Source organism: Epinephelus moara, chromosome 1, assembly GCF_006386435.1.
Source record: "Epinephelus moara isolate mb chromosome 1, YSFRI_EMoa_1.0, whole genome shotgun sequence".
Taxonomy (NCBI): domain Eukaryota; kingdom Metazoa; phylum Chordata; class Actinopteri; order Perciformes; family Serranidae; genus Epinephelus; species Epinephelus moara.
Window position 1 is genome coordinate 38,152,281 of NC_065506.1, and position 20,736 is coordinate 38,173,016.

General features: G+C 40.7%; 1 protein-coding gene across 1 annotated transcript in view; it reads right to left on the reverse strand.

The window, feature by feature from the left end:
- Positions 1-4,567, reverse strand: part of glceb (glucuronic acid epimerase b) — an 86,251-nt gene extending 81,684 nt beyond the window's left edge. The window contains exon 1 of the mRNA XM_050045464.1: positions 4,391-4,567. The gene's annotated coding sequence lies outside the window, so the exon portion shown is untranslated. The remainder of the gene's footprint in view (positions 1-4,390) is intronic.
- Between the last annotated feature and the right edge of the window lie 16,169 nt (positions 4,568-20,736).

Consider the following 20,736-nt stretch of genomic DNA (forward strand, 5'->3'; position numbering starts at 1 on the left):
GAAACAGACAGCGCCCAACGGCAAGTTTTAGAAACGGTAGCCCAGCTGGCTGCCAGGGATCAACATTGTTTGCCATAGTTGACAGAGTGGTGGCCATGATATCATAGATTACACGTGGAGCAGTAACATTCATGGACAATTCCACCTCATATTTCAGTTTAACCCTTTACTAAGGCTCATGAAATCTTAGTAGCATTTTCTAGAGTTTCAACTAGGACTGCAATTAACGACTATTTTCATTGACGATTAATCTATCTATTTATTTCTCATTTAATTGATTATTCTTTGGTCTAAAAATGTCAGAAAACGGTAAAAAAAAATGTCAATCAGTGTTTTCCAAAAGCCAAGATGACAGTCTCAAATGTTTTCTCCACAACCTAAAGATATTTACTATCATAGACGTGTAAAGAAACCCCAAAATAATACACATCCAAGAAGCCTGAATCCTAGAGCTTGGTCCTTTTTTCTTTAAAACTACTCAAACCAATCAATCTAGTATCAAATTAACCAGCAAGTGTATTTAAAAGTTGACAACTAATCAATTAATCAGCTCTCCTTTCAACCACATCTCAGTCTTCCTCAATATTGACAAGGTCAGGAAAGAACGTCCATACTCAAGTTAGTATCCCGAAGTTAAGGGTAGATTTAGCTATGAGAAATTATTCCCTTCTGCAAAATCCTTTTTGATGTTTTGATGTGGTGGTATACACAGAAAGTGTTAGTAAAGATGATTTTTTCTTTTTCAGAATTCAGTAAGTGCTTTTGAACACTTGTGCCAAGATTGTCTGACTTGCCATGTTCATACTCTCAAGTGTGCTGCCCGCTGTCCACACTCATACAACTATCTGCCTTTGATTTTCTCAGCTGCCTTCTGCTTTATTTGCTCTGCTTTGCTTCTTAAGTCTTTGCTTCTCTTTCATTTGGGTGGAGCAGCCTCAGCATTGATACGACTCTGATTACTGCTGACCTCACACATACATGGAGAATCAGTATATCTGACAGAGTAAATAAGTAACAATGATTAACATTGATTTTTTAAAAGTTTTTCAACACACAAAAAGTGGATGTTTACAGCATCAACCAGAGTAAATGAAATGCTTGATGTGGTCCAAATTTGGCAGCGATTAGTCTTGACCCCTGCCAGACTATTACATGCTAAAATAAACTCGGTGACTAAACAATAATCCAGCTGGGTTAATGAGGTTGGGCGCACACTGATTATGAAAGCAACACAGCTCAGATATGTAGTCAGACAATGGCAAATACATTACAATTTCCATAATCAGAGTATTACCTTAACTCAACTTCTTATAGTCCAGTTATTATTGTGTATATGCAGGTACTGAGGTGTGTGTGAGCGAAGTAGGAGGCATGTGATAAGTCAAACACTGAAACATGTTTCAGCTGGCTCTTGAGCACAATGTGAAGCATTTCAGGTATTTGATAGTCCGCCGCTGTGATAAAAAAAATACTCAGAATAGCCTTTGGTGTAGTTTGACATATGAAATCCAAATCAAGGCAGTTTGCAGAAAGTACCTCATGTACAATATTCATCATAACAATTTGAAACTTGACTTCCCTAAACCAGCCATAAAAGCCAATCTGCTCACTTCTTTCATTTTACGGGCTATTTGATAGCATAGTCATGGGGTTATTTGTTGTGTTGAGGACACACGAGGAACCCAGGACACTCTTTAATACCGTCTCTTGAGAGGAAAAATCACAGATTCAGAGAGCCTATACTTAGCAAGGTGTAAACCAACGGAGACATAAGCACTGCAAGTCAAAATAAAAACATGTCTTACAACTCCCCTTACATATACTGTGCTCATTTACATTACAAAGCGAAACCGTGACGAGTTGATTTTTCAAGTGTAAATGTCTCGCTCAGTACATATTTTGGCCACAACATAAAACAACAACCGAGGCATCGGTATCAGAAATGTCTGCATATTTATGTTTATAAATATTGCTATCACCTGACATTTTGTTGTAAGCTTTTTTTTTAACTCTCAAATTACCATATCTATATCATCCTAAAACAATCCAACATTATTCAGGCTTTAAATAAGACTTCCTGTATCTATCTAGACAATGTTAACACATGGCACATGTTCAAATAATTTCCTCTCTTCGAAAGTACAGTTATATAATTTTTGCGAAACAGCCGAGCTAAACTGCTTATTACCCAGTTGCGGCTTTTACCTCTCACCCCCTTGGTGCCTTTCTGAACATATGAGATCAATAGACTGACACAATCAAGGTGCACCACTGAACGCCACAAGAGATCCTCCCTTCCACTGGCTTCCAGTATGTACAAAGCCTTCCAAACAGCTGGACACTGACTCCAACAAGAAGGGATTATTATCACATGCCTCAAACTTAATTCACTGTTTCCATCCTATTCTAACTATTTTCATACAGCTCCATTTTCTCTTTATTTTTAATTATACTGTACCATTACACCTCTCTGTGCACTTTATCCATTGCTTGTAATTTGGAACGCTGTAACCAACACCCATACCCTTTTGGTATATTTATGTACATTTTATTTAACTATGTATGTGCATACATTTTAAACAAAGTGCATGCTTTTTTTAACCATGTATATCAAGCATCATGCGCACAAACACACACTGAATGTCAGTATCCTGAAAATAGCCAAATGCCAACTACAGCTGCTCTTAAACAATGCACACTGTTAACAGCTGTGAAGTTACCAAAACATAAAGGGATTACAGACCATGGATACTCAACGTGCTTTGCCTGGGGCCACTTTTGCAGAATGACAGAAAAGCCAACCTGTTTTCAACCTGTCTCGACGTTCGCTGTCCTTACTCATCTTTGCTAATAGGCAAATTGAGTCACAGCAGCCCCGTGCAGGTCAGGTGTATGCAGAGGCATTTCGAGGATTTCAGAATATTTGGGCTAAGTCTGGACCTCTGTTGGGGGGTGTGGAGGGGATCCGTATCTAGCACTTTTTTTCAAATAAACAAGCTCTATTTTGATGCTTATTTTGCACTCTGTCCTCATTGACATTAAAAGTACAGAAAAAAATTCCAGTGTGAATCAATTTATTTTCATTGTAAATTAGTAGGGATGCACGATGTTGGATTTTTTGCTGATATCTCATATGCTAATATGTAACAACCCATTTGACCGTTAACCATTACCAATATGTCAATTTTTCCCTATCTAAAGTTAAAGATCATCAACTCTCTTCTGTAGTGAAATAAACATCATATTGTGCATGCTGACTCTTATCGTGATGGCCCATCAGCAGATGGAGACATGAATTACAATACTTTTTAATGTATACAATATTCATTAATTGTGCAAATTAAGAAAAGGCACAATGGCCGATTCTGATATTTCATTTTAAAGCCAATATCAGCCGATACTGATAACGTACCAAAATTATCGTGCATCCCTATAAATTGGAAAATACTCAATGGGCCACCCAGCACCCTGACCCCATTGGCTGTAAATTGAGTATCACTAGGTTAAGATTGTAAAGCACTAGTATGGATAGACAATTCAAGATGTGCATTCAGGGACCACTAACAAGTAAATTTAGTGTCACTGCATATCTGATTGCTGGATTCTCAGAAGCACAGCTGCACAGAAGTGGTCTTATACCTCCAGTCTGTAATAACAGGACAGCTACAGTGATGCGTGGCGCTTGTAGGTGTGGATAGGGAAGAGATCTTTGAGGATGGAGAAGTTACTGCACATAAGACAGACACTATCCCTCAGACAGGAGGAGCACCAGAGTAAACTAACAATTAAAAGTAGTTATTGTGCTGCAACGGCTCGCGAGTCAAAACACATCTTAACTGGAAAGTAACAACAAAACTGCCGTTAAAAACCTGAGGTGACTGAACGTTAGCTAACCGGTGGCACAAGTTAAGTTTGGTCCATTCACAAAAAAAAAAAACCTGTCATGGCTTCCTGGCTCAGACACCTCACAACAACCTCTCCAACAGGACAACAATGTAAACCGCTGGTATATTTTGGTGTTGAGCTGACAGAAGACCTAGCCAGCTAGCTAGTGAGCCAGCCAACAGCTACTTTATACTAAGCAGATGTATCGTTAGCATACAAGCTAACAGGGGTATTGCATTCCAGAGACAGAGTCAACACTGAGCTTTGAAGTTCATGTATTCCCCCTCCGGTTCCGTTAACGCCACCCGACAAGCCGAGGCTCGTATTGGAGACTTTTAACGCTTGAGTGTGTCACGAGGGAGATGTGACAGGAGAGGAAGCGAGGACTGGTGGCATTTAAATGTTGCTTCGCTGATGTGAAACTGAACTGTGGAAATATCAGCTAGCACTGCATACGAGTGTCTGGACAGAGGGAGCCAACAAGACGTAACGTTAGCAGTCTTACCTGCGGGATTAAAGGTGTCCTAAAGAGCCGGAGTTTGTTCCGGGGACATCAGAAGTAGTTGTTTTCGGTTGGTCGGGTAGTTTAAAAGACTCCTGTTTAACCTCAGGCTGAATCACGGTTCAACCACAGAGACTGACTGACCGTACTGCCTCCCAGCCACAACAGCGACTGACTACAGCTCAGGATCTGCTTCTCACTGGGAAGGATCTGCGGTATCGCGATACAGGACGAGAACTCGGAGATATCCAAGAACCAATCCAATTAGCCGGCTGGAGTCAAGCATTTGTTTTGCTGGTGGTCTGTGTAAAACAACATAAAATAAATAAATAAAATAAAATCAAAATTAAAATAAATAAATAAATAAAACAAAATATAAAATAAATATAAATGAATCAAATAAATAGAATTATACAAAACAAAATAAAAACCTAATAACAAAATTAAATAGATATAAATGAATCAAATAAATAAAATAAAACAAAACAAAATATAATAATCACGTTGATAAAATAAAAGTAAAGATAATCACTTGTCTTTTGTGTAAAATCATATTAACCTGTGTTGATATGTTGAGCTGCATTAATGTATATTAGTCAAGAGCATAATCACTACAACCTGCACATACTTAGGGATCACAGGAGTGTTGAGCTTCAGGATCTGTTGTAAATCTGAGCGGCATATTCGAAAGATGACTTTCCAGTGTCAGTATTAACAGTTGCAACCTGTATCTGAAGTCACTATATCTTGGGCTTGATCAATTACAGATCCTCAGGTGAGAAATTAGGATTATATGAGATTACATAAGAACTGTATCCGTTTAAGTACATGAAAATGCATTTCATGTACTTAAACCCCTTTAATGTCATATCAAAATTATACTGTTGTGTTAAGATTAAATAATGTGGAAGATATGAAACTAAAACTGATTATTTGAGTTGAGTTGAGTTGAATCTTAATGAAACAGGTTGTATAGACTGGACTGACTGTACGAACAGACTGTAAGAACAGACACACTTAGCCCCAGGTGGCATATAGAGATTAACTGGGAAGATAGATGATGCTTTAATTTCATAACATCTAAGAAAGACTAAAATTAATGAAGTGCTAAAAAAGTAGCATTTAATTAGTAAATCAAAACAATCCTGTTTCCTAAACGAGTCATTCGTCCTCTAATGGCACCTGGGGAGGAGTCATATATGTTACCCAGCACTCTGATATCATTTCATGTTCTGCCTTCTGTCTCTCAGCGTAATGCATTATTCACTTTGCTCAGTCCAAGCTTTGCTCATTGTATCACTCCAGTCGGAGAGAGACACTTGATTCTCGCATGGCGACAAAGCGTCTACCTTTGGTGATAAACCAAGAGCATTAATGACACCACGCTGCATAATTATTAATCCTGCAATGGGAGACGATACCTGTGGCAGAAATAATAAGATTGAAAACAATGTTGTCAGGTTCCAGCTTTGCTTATTTTTGTTTCAGTGGGAAACAATTATGAGGACCTTTGATCAATGTCGCCACCATCACACTGACCTTTTCTTTTCAAAATGACTATTGTTGCAAAACTAGTGGCAATATAAAGTAGATTGATCCCGGCTTCCAACATTCGTCTGGTCCCCAGGTGATGTGGGAGTTTGATTCCTGTCTTACAGTGCATTTCATCCCCTCCCCTTTCCATCCTGAATTTGGTGATGAGATTCTATGTGGTTCACATGTTTGTGTGGGTTGCTTCACAATTATTTGTTTTCTCCTTCCACAGACTACATATATTCTTTTGCATGCTTATCTTTGTTCAGCTTTGTTGTGCTTGTTTTAGCTCCATGTCTTTGTGTATCTTCCTGTATATTTGTTCTTGGCACTGTGTGTAAGAACACTGAGAGCCAATGGAAACTAGAGTCAAACACACTCAGCCAGGGGCGTCGGTGGCTTAGTGGTAGAGCAGGCGCCCCATGTACAAGGCTGTTGCCACAGCAGACCCGGGTTCGAGTCCAGCCTGTGGCCCTTTGCTGCATGTCATCCCCTCTCTCTCTCTCCCCCTTTCACACTTAACTGTCCTGTCCATTAAAGGCAAAAAATGCCCAAAAAATATCTTTAAAAAAAACAAAAAACACACTCGGCCAATCAGGCTGATTCTGATTCTTATTGTGATGTCAGAGAGTCGCCTGGAGTATAATTCATCCTTGGTTATGATTTTAAATGTGAAATCGGCCTTGAGAAAGAAGGCTCCTATTCTCATGTGTTCTTTCTGAAAAAATGTTGTGCCTTACAGATCACCGTTTGTTTGGACTTTGCTTCTTCTGAAAAGGTTTTGGTTGTTTGAAATGATTAAGATCAGAAATCTAAAACCATCAACTATAGTTGGAGGAAGTGAAAGCTATGATCAGAATAGTTACTCTTCTGACTCTTCTACAGTGAATTGTAGAGCTAAAACAAACTTTCCCCAAAATTTCCCAATTTTCTTGGGACCCCTGTGAACCCTCCCAAGATCCCCTTGAAGTCCCTGGGCACCTGGTTGAGATCCACTGCCTAAAAAAATCTCTTATCATATTCAGAGTATACCTATGATTCAGAGGTTGTCTGAATACGGCTCTCAAGATGGAGGTGGCTGAGCCGGCTAGCAGCTAATGGTGTTCACAGCATGAACAGTGTTAACAGTGCTAACAATGGCAACAGTGTTGACAGAGCTAATGGTGTTAACTCGGGGGAACAAAAGGGTTGGGGCTACGCTTCCTCAATGACCAAAGCCCAATATCAGCAGTAACCAAAGTGCAGTGCATAAACAAAAAGCTAGCCAGTGGTAGTGGTACTGCCATGACAAATGGTACAGATATTTGTGTCCCCCTCAAGATGAACTGTAATGATTTTGGTCATCCCTTAAAGCAGTGGTTCTCAACCATTGGTTGTTAGATATGATTAAGACCAGAATTCTAAAACCATCAGCTATAGTTGAGGTGATAACCTTAGAAGGAGTGAAACCTATGATCAGAGTAATCACTCTTATGACTCTTATACAGTGAATTATATAGCAAAAACAAACTATTCCCCGTTTTTCTGGCGACCCCTTGGAAGTCCCCCAAGATCCCCTGGATGTCCCTTGACACCTGGTTGAGAGCTGCTGCCTTAAAGGCGCTGTATGTAAGAATGTGGCCAAAACGGTTACTGCACTCAAATTCAAAATACTGCTGCGAGTCGTCCCCCCCCCCCTCTACAGATTCGAGGTTGCTGGACAGCGGCACGCTGGAGATTTGTTTGCCCACGGGCGGCTGCCGTGGCAGGGCTGTGTCACCGTGTCCTTGATCTTCAGTTTTCCAGTGGACCGTTCGAGCAAGTCCGGCTTCTCTGCTGCTAACGCTGCTGCCGGGATACAGCTGAGGAGGAGCTGGCTGCTAATGCTATGTACCAGGACACTGCTAATGCTGCTTCCCGTGCTGCTGTGGCTCAGTCGTAACTGTAACTGATGCTGAGACTCTACTGACTGCGTGACTGGTAGACGGCGGTGGGTGGCACGACAGGCCAAAACACATTTGCAGACCATAAAATTTTTTTTTAAATGCGAATATTCTGGCTCTGCTATTGTTGTCGGTGAGATCAGTATGTTATATGAACATTATTCCTTAGTCTCTGTGACATATTAGGATGATTTTGCGACTATTTGCTTTAGATTTCTTACATATAGCTCCTTTAAAAGGCACTATTACTATGATTCATTGGTTGTCTGAACATGGTTCTCAAGATGGAGGTGACTGAGCTGGCAGCTAGCAACTAACAGTGTAAACTGTGCTAACAGTGGCATCATTGTTCAGCTAATATCGTTAACCCTGGAGGAAGCTAAGGGTGGAGGCTACACTTCTGCAATGACGCAAACCCAATATCAGGGGTAACCATATAAGCATGGTGCACGGTCCAACAGCTAGCCAGTGGGATACACAGACGGGACTCACATGCATTAACATGCATTCACGGCTGGACCATCTGCCACAACAAAGAAAAGAGAAGCTCGGATGACAACACACAGAAGTAGCGTGAAAGCCATTACTCCACTATGTCTCTACATAGAAAACAAATGGTTGCTATATTATTGCTCCAAATGTTACGTACAGCTCCTTTAACTTTTCATGTAGCACTATGGAGCCTGGTCTCATTTGGAAGTCGTCAAAAACTGGCGCTTTTCATGTTGTTCACATGTTTGTGTGGGTTGCTTCACAATGGTTTGTTTTCTCCTTCCACAGACTACATGTATGCTTTTGCATGCTTATCTTTGTTCAGCTTTGTTGTGCTTGTCTTAGCGCCATGTCTTTGTGTATCTTCCTGTATATTTGTTCTTGGCACTGTGGGTAAGAACACTGAGAGCCAGTGGAAACTAGAGTCAAACATACTCGGCCAATCAGGCTGATTCTGATTCTTATTGTAATGTCACAGAGTAGCCTGGAGTATAATTCATCCTTGATTATGATTTTGAATGTGGAATCGGCCTTGTGACAGACTGGTGACCGGCCCAGAATCTCCTATGCTTTCTATTCACTGTCTCCCACGCCTCCATGCAACCCTGAAAAAGAATACAGGGAATATATGCACGTTATTGTTAATGATTAAGGCAGAGTGTGCTGCAGTATTCTTGATGGGAATGAGGAAACACTGCTGAAATGTGTTACATAAAGTGCAATTTCAAGCTTTTCTTTGAGCTCTAATGTCTTTTTCATGAGGCTGCATGAGGGTATTTCAGTGAAGACTTAAATAAATGAGATATTCTCCTCCCTTTAGTATATGCTGATTCCAGATCTTATGAAATACTCCATAAGAAAGAATAAAAGAAGATGATATCATCACAGGCAAACTGAACTCAGGGTACAGCATGTATGATGCAATAATGGAACATCTCGCCTTTAAAAACACCGTGTAAGTGCTCTTACACTTTTCACTTCGAGTGTCATATGCCCACGGTTGACTGGTAGTAAGGAAGCTGCAGAGGTCCTTGTCAAGGTTGCTAATTAAAACCAGGTATATACGTATATTCACTGAAGGTTCTTTTCAGAATAGTTTAAGGTCAAATCTACATGTGGACTTTGAGAGAATTCAAGATTTTCTTCTGTGTATGTTTAACGTGCTGCAAAAGAAATGTCTGATATTCAATCACAAAAAATACACCACTGCAAAACTATGAGGAACTAGGAACATTGAGGTGTTACTGAGACCCTGAGTAAGATATTCTCTATGTTGATGAGTATATAGCCATATGACAGGGTGGTTCTAGAGATGTGAATGTTGGTGTCTCAGTCAGTCCACCACTTTGGTCCAGAATGAAATATCTCAACAAATATTTGATGCAGTGACATGAAATTTTGATATTCATGGTGCCCAGTGGATGGATTCTAATGACTTTGGGATGATCCCCTGACTTTTCCTCTAGCTCCACCAGAGGGTCAAATTTTCACTCATTCAGTGGATTATCTTAACATGTACTCCATGAAAAGGCACCACCCTGTTTTCAGACATTCATGGTCCCCAAGCAATGAAAGCTATTGGCTTTGGTGATCCCCTGACTTTCCATCCAACCCTGTCTTACTCCGAAGTCGTCAAAATCCAGTGCTTGGGTGGTGACTTGTGGCATCAGACTCTCACGAAAAATAAACGTCCTTTAACAACGGCATGATAAGCAGCCAGTCGCTGTTATAGTTTTACGGCGCTTGGCAGCGTCAGGTGGAAACACTGTGGGACAAGAACAAAAGTTAAGGCGGTGAAAGTCTGAGAAGAGCAGGTGGGAGTGGTGGTGGATGGGTCCAACAATTGCAGACTTTCACCTGGGAGGCTGATGTTTGTTTCCCGTGATTATGAAGCCAAAAAACCCAACCATATGTGTGTTTGCAGAATGTAACCATGTGTTTGTTGTTGAAGGAAAAGAAACGTCAATTCATGTTGTACTGATGTAGTGCATCTATTCTGAAACAGACAAACATGCAAACTGTATTTCCTGTGAAAACAGAAGTGTATTTTGAAAGAAGACAATGCATGTAACAGGCTTAAATTAACACGGCGTCCCAGAACATCAGCAACCAGCACACCCAGGATACCTTGCACATCATATCTTGAGGTGGAAAGTCCATGACCAAATGTCGATATGTGTCGAGGTCAGAGTGAGAATGTGTTGCACTATCATCAGGTATGTTTTTTAATTTGTCGGGTGACTGACTTTATGACCAAATACCTGCAGAACTAAAGACACTGCCATCAGCCTCAGCCAAACTTTGTGTCCAGTGTTAATTAGTAAATGTGAGCATGCTGACACACTAAACTACGATGGTGCACATGGTAAACATTATACCTTGTAAACATTAGTAATGTTAGTCTTGTCAGTGTGAGCATTTTACAATGCTCACACTGACATTTAACTATGCCATATAAAGCCTTACAGAGCAGCTAGCACTCTGTAGATACTTCGTCTTGCTCCTTAGAGTCAGATAAAAACTCAGTGATGATTATGAAAACGTATCAGGGAGATGGGAGTATATCTGTTTACTGAGGTGTTTGTGTTTCCACAAGCAGAAAAATCCTTAAAGCTAGATTTACCTCACATTCTATTCTTTTTAATTGTTGTTCCTCTAGGCCTATAAGTCGTCTAATATCCCTCTATTACTAAAACAAGGAAATTCCTGGTGATGTTTTTTTCTTGAGGCATTGAGTGAAAGCGACTGTGGGAGGACAATGTTATGTGCTTTTTTTTTTGTGTGTGAAATATTGTACACTGATTATGTGCAGCTTGCCTGGGGACTCTATATTAGTTATTAGAGGGGTTTTTCAATAGTTCAGGGACAAGAAACCAAAGCCACTGGACAGTTTTTCAAGAGATTCTTAAATCAATATAGAAAGCTTTGACCAGGATAATTGATTGTGACAAAAAAGATGAGCTGCCGAAGGTAATTTGATTATGTAGGTTTTATTTCTTATACTGTATATTAAGGAGAACAGTGCATCTATATGTTGACCCAGAACAAGAAACTTATCATCATAAAGAGACACATAACACCTTTAACTGTTAGAAAAACTATAATATCATATCAAGAGATAGCAGGTGTGAGGGTAATGGGACTGATAACAGATTGAAATGTAAAGGAAACGTAGAGTCACAGCTCATTTCTCCACTCAACATGCATACAGCATGCAAATCCAGTCATTCCCTTTGTGCAGAGTAATATTCTGCACTATCACATTTGAAAGGAAGATGTACTGCTCGCAAAAGTGCAGACCCAAGAATTTAAATTTGGGATTAAATAGAGGCAGTTCAAAGCAGATAATTTCCCCTTTTCATTCCCTCCACTGCAGAATGCATAACGAGAAGGGGAATGTGCAAGTCGCTTTTGGTGAGACTCAACAAGAGCTCCTCAATCGACAGAGAATATTTCCGAGCCTAATCACATTTCTGGTTGTCAAGCCGCAGCAGCCGTCTCCATCAAACCCCATTCGCTGAGGAGAAACTGAGGAATTTAATGGAAATTAACCAGCGCTTTTTTTATTTTTTAAATTCCCACTCAAAGGCTGATTAAACACATCACAGCTGAAAGATTTCAGGGTGTTTTTCTGTGGCTCAAACTCTCAAAGTCTGTGCTTACCTCCAAGTTCAAAATGTGAACTCACTGAAGCTTTAAAAAGAACTTCAAACACCAGTCCTACTTTTAATACCTGTCAGAAATCATTCCAGAGCGACAGCAGCAGAAAATAGGGATTAGCGGGCTTAATGCTCTGTCTTAAAAATCAAATTCCCTCCTTTAAAATGCTGCACAAACTGGAGTCGGTTGAACTTTTCTCGAAAATGTCTGTCAGCAGAGGATTGGCAAAGTGGTGTGAGAGGAAAATAGAAAAAATCTTTGAGAAAGCCATAAAAATATAATAAAATGTTGGAGGCAAAATTGAATGTAATATGTGTGTGCTGTTTCCCCTGCAGCCAGAGGGATAGCTGGGAGGATCTCTGAGGTCATAGTCCTCTCTCTGGGTCTTTGTAGCAAGCGCCAACTCCAAACTGACTGACTGGGTGAGATAAGGCGCTCAAAATCCCTACCATTCATTTGATCTATGGCTATTGGTATTCTAAGTCTGTTTCTCATTTCAACTTTTGGAAAAGGAAAGAAGGTGCGCCACTTTAATGTGGTGCTCTCTCCGTATCTGACATCAACCTCAGGCACAAGAAAGAGAAATGAACTGACTGACAGCGCTGTGTGGACAGAGATGGCGGGGGGGAGGGTGTCTCGCTGTGGATGGAGACATTCAAAATAAACGTCTCTCTTATACAGCTTTATCATGGCGACAACATCTAACCATTTCTTCTACAAAGCCTTGGAATGTCACTCGGTGATCTGTGAGCTGTATGCTGAGCATTTGTTTGCCACATCACACTTTGCGCCAGACTAAGCTTTGCTGAGTGTAATATAATTTGCACTAATGAAGAGTAGTTTCACCATCTCATAAAATACAGAAAAACCCACCGAGACCGTTCAGATTGATAACAGTTTGTTAGTAAGATTGCTAATTTACATTCTTGGTCCTTGAGAACGATAGTTGTGTTGCTAATGGAAGACGAAGGAGAGCAAAGGGAAATAATCAAATGCTAATTTTCACACAAGGCACCGAGGGACATAACTGATACAGCCCTGATGCAATTGGCTTTAGAAATTAATTCCCTGCAAAGCTGTCTTGTTTTATATTATTTCTAAGTGGTGCATTGAAACACATTTATCAACAGCAAATAAAAAAAAAAGTGGGACTGAGGGAGTTAGTTAGTGGTGGAAAAGTGTGTTTGACAGAGAACAGACACTGAAGTTAGACTGAGACTGAGCAAGATGTCAGTATCACATGGACTTATCAGACACCAAAACTACAGTCACTGTGGTGAAAGATTTATCAGACAAGAACACAACTTCTTAGATATAACATGAACACTGCTTGAGTTTTTATATAATCGTCTGTCTAGAACTCAGGAGGACGGATATTTTACAAAAGAAGTGTGGCTCTTAAAGGTACAGTGTGTGGGAAATAGTGGCATCTAGTGGTGAGGTTGCAGATTGCAACCAACCAGGGTCCGGAATCAACATCCGCCATCACCAAATGCAGGTAGATTTTCCGTTTGACCAGTAAATCTAAGAGGCTACGCTGGCGGGTATATGCTTGCACCAGAATAGTCACATCAGATTCAAAGGATGTAGAGCGGGTTGTTCAATAATCCGAAGAATAGCAGTTCGATCCCCGGCTCCTCCAGTCCGCATGTCGAAGTATCCTTGAGAAAGACACTGAACCCCAAATTGCTCCTGATGGCTGTGTGTGTTAAAAACATATTTGCAGGTGGTACCATGTATGGTAGCCTGTGAATGGGTGAATCTGACTGGTAGTGTCGGATGACTAGAAAGGCGCTATACGCCAAAAGATGCCCATCCCACATGAGCTTCCATGACACCAAATAACATAAACAAGAGCAACATTGTGCCCTCATACGCAGTTGGTAAGCATAACTGAAACACTTTGTCTTGTAAACAAAAAAACAAGAAAAAAACTCAGCAAAGAGTCATTACCACATTTTGGTGTCATTAACAGGCGCTGCTCTGCTGCTTCTCTACTGTCTGTGGGAGCAGAGTGGCCGTCACAGACACACATGGACAAACATGGACACACACTATCAGATCTGTCTTTACACTTGTCTAAATAGTGTGTATACAGTGAAAAATGACCATCTTGAGCCCTCCTGGTTCCACGGCGCTGTTTACCATACAGAACATCAACTGATCAGCTAAACTACAAATTGCCGCCGGTCTGGAAAGAAGAGGTCAATTGCAGTAGAGAGTGAGGAGCCTGATGAGGAGGCTTCAGTTGATTAAAATGATTAAGCATTTCATTGGTTCATGAAACTTTAAAATTTACTTTTATATTTGATCTTTAAGGACCTCTTTTGCAATCTGTTGATCAACATATTAAAAATAATTTTGCTTCAAATTTTGCTCTAGCCTCCTAATCTCAATAAAATGTACTAAAACTGATTATATGTGGCACAAAAAGGCAGTTAATTATTCTGATGGGTAAAAAATATGTTTGACATTCTCACTCCGAAATCGTCACATATTGACATTTGGTCATGGACTTTCAACGTCCACATACGACATGAAAGGTATCCCGGGTGCGGTGGATGTTGACGTTCTGGGACGCTGTGTCAAGTTATCCCTGGGAAATTCACCGTTTACATACAGTCTCTTTCAAAATAAATGCGCTACGTTAGTACAACACTGCGAATTGACATTTTTCTTCCTTCAACAAAAAAAGCACATGGTTGGGTTTAGGAAAAAAAACAGGGTTTGGCTTTATAATCTTGCCGGACACGAACACTGCTCTCCCGAGTGAAGGCTGGTGTTTGTTGGACCCATCCACCACCCATCCAACTCGTACTTTTGCTGTTCTTGTCCCGCTGCGTTTCCCCCCACTGAGTGCAGTTAAACTATAATGGCGACTGGCTGCGTATCATGCCATTGTTAAAGGAGGGCTTTTTTTCATCAGTGTCTGGCGCTGAAGTCACTGCACAAGCGCCGGATTTAGACAACTTCCAAGTGAGACTGAGTTGGCTTGACTGGTGGATCGTTTCATCTACCAGTCCCTTTGGTCTGTGAGTCAAAAAGTTAATTTTGAATGCTGCAACCAATTGAAATTAAAACATGGCAGACTTCGTGGAAGAGGACCCGCTTTGGATGTGGATATAAACAGCTGATTGTAAGGTAACAAAAACAGGATTCTTAATTTCAGGTGATTATATGCTGTTGAAACACCATCATGAATATCATATTCCATTTCTGCCAATATAAGCCTCAAAATCTTACATACCGGACCTTTAAATTATAATATCATAGGGGAGACCAGTAAACCTTTTTTACAGCTGATGCTAATGTACCTGAGTGCAGCTGTGAGCGCAAAGACAGTATGTTCGTAATTTTGGTCTCTAGCAAAAATAAAAGAATCCAGGGTTTTACATGCAAAATAACAACAGTAATAACAATGAGCCACAAGTCTGTTCAAAAATCAAATCCTGTCACATCTATGCCTGACTATATGTTGTACTTTACGCTTAAATCTAACATAGGTTGACATTATGCAAGTGAAAAAGATGGACTTTCTTAACAGATCTGTGAATAACGTTCCGCACAGAGAAAAGTAAACTTCAGCTGAAAAATATCTCCACATTTCTGCAGGTCAGCAAAAGCATCTCATTAGTTTGCGTGTAACAACAGCACTTTAGCACTTGATGCTCCCCCTTAAAGGCACTGACTGAGTCACAGACGCTCAGATTAAGATTCCTCCCAGAGATGAGTCCGTCTGCCCAACATTTGATTGATCTAAGCGTCCAGAGTGCGCCGTGAGCAGAGCTTCTTTTGTCTTTCACTTTATCGGCTCTCTCAAGGTCATAAAAAATTCATGTGCTGTGGCTTCCAGTGTTTTTTAATTTACTTTAAGTAGAGCATTGCAGAGAGAGAGACACCAAGAGAGGAACACTGGTGTGTTGATTTTATAAATATTTTCTCAGCCCCCTGAAGAAAGTTCTGCTTAACCAGAGAACAAAGTGAAATAAAGCTGGCTGATGAGTGAGGAAAACAAGCTCTTTAAAAGAAGTATCCAAGAAGCAATCTCAGTTTTCTTTTTCTAAAAGCAAATCTACTCCCACGCCTTGTACTCTTACTTTAAATTAATACAAACTCACTAGTTGTCTCGTTGACTCTATACCCCAGCATCCCCAGTGCAGCTAACCATACCACAGATTTAGAGATAAGAGTTTTAATGATGCAATGTGATGTCATAGTTTGTGAAAATTATGATAAATCTTGGTTAACTGGTGAAACAGCTCAGCTCATTTGACATCACAGCCATTTATATCAAGGCAAAATCAACAACAGCAGTGTGACAAAGCTGTCAGCCCAGCTAATGTGAATATGATTTCTTGCCTTTCTTAAAACACATGAAAACTTCCCCCAGAAAACAGCTTCTGTTATGTATTACTTTAATACTTCTGTGGCAATTACCATAAAGCTGCTCATTTTTAAAGAGGTTATAGAACTGCTGAAGCAGGCAGCTCCTCCTGACAGCCAAATGAAAGCTCAGCTTTTTCAGTTGCAATCCATCACTAAGCTAAAGCGTGCTCTGACAAATTTGAGTCTGTGCACTTTTCACTGGATGCATATGTTGAATCATCCACAGTTTCACCGAAAGGCAACCTGTCGTGATTTGTTTTTAAGAGCTAATCCAGAGTCATGTGTCATCTTTCCAACAGCGCTATCTTAGAATATATAATAATCCCAGAAACTGAGAAGTGAGTGGGGGGTCCTGCCTATAAAACAGCTGCAGTCCTGCTGATAATCTCAAGGTGATACTTTGGTAATCGAGGTGGGTGGTGCAGCTGGTCGTTGGGGGGAAACTACAGCCCATGGCTCACTGTCACCAGGCCCCACCTTCCCTCACACACCAGTCGATACACACCTGGATGATTAACTGCATTTTCATGGTATACAGAGCCAAAGACACAGCTACCTGAATCAGTCATGTGTATGCAAGTAAGTTTTTCCTTTAGTGCTTTTCTTTTGCAGCAGCAGGAGAAGAGCATGGATGAGCTTTTCGTTCCCAGTTTAAAGCGAAACTGCACCAATTTTACAAATCAAAGCCTGTGTGCAGGTCATGGGGAGTAGCTAGTATTTAAAAAAAGTAGTTTAAGCCTTTTGTGGCTCCAGAGGGAGCTGCATAAAGTCTAATGAATTGCCTCAAATGGTGTCATTTGAATCTGTCAGTTGGAACAAGCCCCCAGGAACAGTGCTGGGCTTCGAAGTGGGCTCAGACTGGCCATCGCGCAATTCTGGCAAATGCTAAATGGGCGGGCCTACCTTGTGAGCTGCAGGGCCACCGCCAGCAATGTTGGAAAAAAAACCTGTAGGGGAAAAAAACTAAAAAACTGCTGGCTGCGACCCACTACATGACGGAACAGTCAATCTGATTAGGGGTTACAGGGCCCCAGATGGTCTATAGACTACCTATATTGTAAGATAGGTGCAGTGTTACTGGCCAACCTCCCCATCCTCTTCCCCTCAAGTGGATCGGTCCATCATGTAATGTCAGATGTCGAGCAGATTAGAAACAAACAAACTAGAGCTAAGAACTAGGGTGGTTAGGTGGTAGCAATGGGGCTGGTCCAAAGGAAAACTGCCAGAACAGAATGCTGTTCGCAGCCTGACCCTGTTTTGAAGCCAATTTTACATAGCGGCCATGAAATTACAACTTCTTGGTCCGTGACATGATGCCACGGGGCCCAAAAATACTTTTTTTCCCATAGAGTTAGGGTGCTTTCACACCTGCCCTGTTTAGTTCGGTTGAATCGAACTCAAGTTTGTTTAAACTTGTAAGTGCGGTTCGTTTGGGCAGGTGTGAACACAGCAATCGCACTCGGATGTGCATAAAAACAACTGGACTGAGACCTTCTTGAAGAGGTGGTCTCAGTCCTGTTACAAACTCTGGTGCAGTTTGTTTGTGGTGAGAACGTGTTCTGACCTCAATCCGAACCAACTGCAGTCACATGACACATTGTTTGGGTTAAACATGAGCATGTTACAGTCCTGGAGGATTATTAATGTGCACCTCCTCCTGTACTGCCTTAATATGCACATTCAGCACATCCAATGCATCAAAACATTGTTTTCTAGTTGGAGCCGCGCCTCGTTTTCAAACTGCATGGTTTGACTAAAATGAACAATGACAGCAATATAGTCCACGATGAGCAGCGCTAAAATCAACCTGCGTAGTTGTCCCTCCATTGTGACATTAGAAAGTGTCACATTTATCTTGCAAGTGTACTCTTCTTCAACGTTTTGTTTACTTCCTGGATTTTTCCTGCATGGAGATTCTGACCAATCAAGAGCAGCTTTCTCACACAAGGCATTTGATCTGGTCCGCTTGTAAATGCCGCCGTGAGAACACGAACCAACTCTAGGCAATTATGCAACTTTATCACAAAATAGTCCCTGATTCAAACCAAAGCAAGACAACTCTAGGTCTGAAAGCACACTTACATTGTAAAAGAGAAATCTGTAAGTCAGTGACTACATTTTCTTTAGCACTTCGACTGCTACAAAATGTTTTATTACATTATCAGAATTTGATCCCTTCTGTCAAGTAAAATTTCAAAATAACTGTTATCACCATTCAAGTTAGCCGAGGGCTAAACCTGAAATTAGCCAGGCACCCTGCGGAAGTCTCTAATGTGCTTACTCTATGGGGCTCCACGTCCATGCTGCATTGCGTTCTCTTTACACATCCATGGTAAGGACTGAAGATGACAAGTTTTAATCTTCTTTTTTAAACTGCCCATCATGGACTGCACTTGTATAGCACTTTTCTCGTCTTCAGACCACTCAAAGTGCTTTTACACTATGAGCCACATTCACACACACATTTACACACTGTTGGCTGAGGCTACCACACATGGTACCACCTGCTACTCAGTAACCTATCACTCACACTCACACACCAATGGAACAGCCATCGGGAGCAATTTGGGGTTCAGTATCTTGCCCAAGGATGCTTCGACCTGTGGACTGGAGGACTTGGAGGACTCTTCTGATTAGTGGACGACCCACTCTACCTCTGAGCCACAGCCGCCCCTCATGAGTCCAACAATTTTACTGGAGTGCTAAATTGGTGCACTTCGAGCAATTAGCAAATAGCAGGCATTAAGCCAGTCTGTCTAAAAGCAATAAGTCAGTATTCTGGGAAAAACACTTATTTACTTTCTTGCAAAGAGTTAGCTTATAAGTTTACTTTCATATTTGTTTAGACTTTATCTATGGTTACATTTAACAGCGGGCTGCCTTAGCTCACCATAGAGACTGGAAGCAGGGGGAAGCAGCTAGCCTGGCTTTGTCCAAACAGCCTGCTGAACAGCACTTCCAAAGCTCATAAACTGGCTTTATATCTCTCAGTGTAATTTCTTATTCTATGCTAAGATAACCCACTGCCAGCTCTATAGACATATTTAATGAGCAAAACAAGAATGGTATTGATTTCTCTTTAAAGTCTTTGCAAACTCACACTGTGAGTGGCTGCTAATTGTTTGTTCAGGCCCAAACAATAAAGACAGTTGATTACTTTATCATTACATTTTTTTCTTCTTGTCAGCAGTACCAATTTTCCAGCAATGAGAAAACAGTAAGTGCTCACATATTTCTCCGCCAACGGAAGCCTGTGTCTCTACCTCCTACAGGTGAGATGTTAAAAGTCAGCAAGAGGTAAGGATGAGTCCGGGTACACTGAGAGAGAATAGGAGAGTGGAGCTGTACTGTGTGGGCAAATCAGAGCTGCCATTGTTACAGCTGTGCAGACAGTGAGGAAGAAATATTAAAGAATTTAAATAGAAATGGTTTCAGGAGAGAATAAGCTTTTCAGACAGCTGACAATGAAATCTGCTGTTCCTATATTGTGCTCATCTTCAGTGCACTGCAGCTTCCCCATGACTCAAATACAACCCATTACATTTGTTTACTGTTAAATTCATGAAAATGGGATTTTTTTTTTTTTTACAATTGCCAGAGAGAATTACTTTGGAGGACCATGAAAGAGCTTGATGATAACAAAGCACTGCCTGCTAAAAAGAAAGCAATACATTGCATTCGCTGCGGTATCTCCCCATGAAAAGGTCTGAGATGGGCGAAAAGTAAAACAATATAAACTCTGTGAATCCCGGCTGTTAAGTTTGACCAATATGCATTTTTCCCTCATAAACTGCCTTTCCTCGTAAAACTAAGCGAGCAGATCATTCTCCTACAAGTGCAGAGTGGGAACAGATGAGAACAAGTGCAAGAGGAGAGAGCAGCTTTATGAAGCTTCTTATGGGATAATGGAAATTATGCAAATCAGGCCCCGACGTTAAAAACATTAACACAGGGAGAAGTTATGAAAATTACAAAAGTTCTTGATACCAGATAAATTATAGTTTCATTTATCTCCACAGTTTTTACCGCAGTGATTTTTCAGAAGGAGCTCAACTGAAACTTTCCTCTGTCAGGAGACTGAGGACACGGCGCTTCTCTCTGAGAGGAACAAGTGGTTGCCTTCATGAATGTCAATCATGTTACTTTGGCTGCTGCTGCTGTGCTAAGACTTTGACAAAGGAATAGTTATTTAGTGAAGGCCATTACAGTGGAGACTGAAAATGCAGCTGTACTACTGTAAGATGAGATTTGTGTTTGGGAAGATGTATTTTATAGATCATCTCATGTTATCTATTAGTTTACTGAAGAAAGAAGAAGATATACTTTATTAATCCCTGAGGGGAAATTAAATTTTTT